Here is a 2782-nt window from a genome sequence, read left to right as displayed (position 1 = left end):
GTTATGTGGTGTTGGCACAAAGCGGGGCTTATACCTTTAAGGTCATCTATTGTGTACCCCAAAGCACCTTGGTGTTTTCTCAAAACACCACATAACGCTTGAGCTTGGCTCTCGCTCAAGGATGCACTAACTATCACGGGGTAAGTGGAATGAGGGCCCAAGAATTCATACCTCAGGTGTGATGGTAGAGGTTTAAGCTCCACCATAGGCACACCATTACCTTCTTGTGATGTGGCCACTTGCAAAGCCTCATTGCTTGAGATTTTCAAACATTTTTGCTCATCCACTTCCTCCACACTTCCATCAAGTAACTCCTCATAGAAAGTCATCTCCTTGCTCGAAACACCTACCTTGTCTTTGTTCATCAAAACATTCTCAAGAGCATCGTTAGAAGTGAGCAAGTGCTCATGCATGGAGGACACAACAATATCAAGTGAATCAATCATCATGCAATTTTCCAAAGAAGAACATGGATACTTCATGCTCTCATTCAAATCAAATTCTATAACCTCTTCTCCTACCTTAAGGGAGATCTTAGCACTTCTCACATCAATCATGGCTCCCGAGGTAGCAAGAAAGGGTCTACCTAAAATGATTGGAATGTTGGCATCCTCATCCATTTCAAGAACAACAAAATCCACGGGAAACACAAACTTCCCAACCCTCAAAGGGACATCTTCTACCTTACCTTTTGGAAATTTGATAGACCTATCCGCTAATTGCAAGGTAATGTTAGAAGGTAAGAGTTCCCCTAGCTCAAGTCTTTGATAAACCGAATATGGAATTAAGCTCACACTAGCTCCTAAGTCACATAAGGCATTATCAATTTGCATTTTATTAATGGCACAAGGGATGGAGAAATTTCCGGGATCTTTCAACTTGGGTGGCATTTTGTTCATGATGATAGTACTACAATTTTCGGTCAAATTGATGGTCTCCACAACCTCACAAGTTCTTCTCCCACTCAAAATGTCTTTGAGGAATTTGGCATAATTTGGCATTTGGTTGATCACATCGGTGAAAGGTAGAGAAAGGTGGAGTTGTTTTAGCATCTCAATAAATCTCCCAAATTGTTCATCCAATTTGTGTCTCATGAATTTTTGTGGGTAGGGGAGCTTGGGTTTCACAATCTCTTTCTCTAAACTCACCTCTCTAGGTGTTTCAACCACCACCTCATCCAATGATGCCCTATTCCCCTCATCATCTACCAAAACCTCCCTAGGAATCTCCTTATCTACACCCTTCCTAGGCAATCTCTCCTCAAGAACCTTTCCACTCCTAGTAACAATAGCATTCACGGGCTTCTTGGGATCAAGGCCTTGGGAAGGTAAAGAAGAAGGGCTTGCATGATCTTTCAAGGAATTAGCAAGTTGAGAGATTTGGTTTTCAAGCATTTTATTGTGGGTCATCATTTCATTGAATTTTTTATCACTCACGGCCATGTATGTGTTCAACAACTTAGTTTGATTCTCAATTATCTCTTCCAAATTAGTTCTAGGTGAAGAAGGTTGAGAATAGGAACTTTCACCTTGAGTCTTTGGAACAAACCCGGGTGGGGGACCTCTTTGAGAATTATTTTGAAAATTTCCCCGTCCTTGATTGTTCCAATTACCCCTATTTTGACTTTGGCCATAACTTTGATTATGGTTTCCCCCACCTTGATTATGATTACCACTACCTTGGTTATGATTTCCATAACCTTGGTTTTGGTTACCATAATTTGGGCTTTGATTACCATAATTTTGGCCTTGATTTTGGCCACTATAACCTTGATTATTATAGCTACCACGAGAACCTTGGTTCCCTTGGTTTCTATAACCACCACCTTGGTTATAGTTGTCAAAATTGCCTTGGCCTTGGTAGTTCCTATTCCATTGACCTCTTTGATTATCAAACCGTTGACCATTGTTATTCGACACATAATTCACATGTTCACTCTCATGGTTATCAAACTCATCAACACATTCATTAGGACAAGTACTAGAGTCATGATCATAAGATCCACATGCATCACAAAACAAACAACCCATAGGCATATTATGTGAAGAGGGAGGGGGTTGAGAGTTAGAGGGAGTACCTCTCCCCTTAAATTGGGAGGGAAGATTCGAGGTTTGAGAAGAGGAAGAAGTGCTCTCCAACTTAGCTTTGATTGCGGTGACCTCCTTTCCTAAGTTTGTCATTTGGGAGGAAAGGTTGTTGATTGCATTTAGATGGTCCACCGAATATAATGAAGATTGCTTGCTTGAAGAGTCCCTCTCCCCATCTTGCCAATCCCTATAGTATGTCACCACGTCCTCGATGATGTCCACAACTTCTTCTTCGGTTTTGTTCATGATAGGGCCACCGGCTCCTCCATCAAGGCATGACTTGCCTTGGGGACTTAAACCGCCATAGAAGATTTGGATCACTTGGTATGTGGGGATTCCGTGGTGAGGGCACTCCCTTTGATACTCTTTGAATCTCTCCCATGCTTCGTAAAGGCTTTCACTTGGCTTTTGCTTGAACCCTTGAATCAAGGCTCTTGCCTCCGCCGTCTTCTTTTGGGGGTAGAAGCGGGACAAGAAAGCCTTTGTGACATCGTCCCAAGTTCTCAAGGAGTTGGGCTTCACCTCTTTGTCTAGCCACTCCAAAGATCTTCCTATTAGAGAGAAAGGGAACAACTTGAGGCGGATGAATTCTTGAGAAACCCCATTGACTTTGATGGTGTTGCAATATTTTTCAAATTCTTTCAAATGGTTCAATGGGCTCTCATTCTTGGCCCCACTATATTGCCTTCTCTCGA

The 2782-nt window shown here is 42.1% G+C and overlaps 1 pseudogene; it reads left to right on the top strand.

Moving 5' to 3' along the window:
* The first annotated feature begins 2421 nt into the window (after positions 1–2421).
* Positions 2422–2520, top strand: LOC145596202 (small nucleolar RNA R71; annotated as a pseudogene).
* Positions 2521–2782: the final 262 nt, after the last annotated feature.

Source organism: Chenopodium album, chromosome 19 (genome assembly GCF_948465745.1).
Source record: "Chenopodium album chromosome 19, dcCheAlbu1.1, whole genome shotgun sequence".
NCBI classification, from domain to species: Eukaryota; Viridiplantae; Streptophyta; class Magnoliopsida; order Caryophyllales; family Amaranthaceae; genus Chenopodium; species Chenopodium album.
This window is presented reverse-complemented; position numbering and strand designations above follow the sequence as displayed.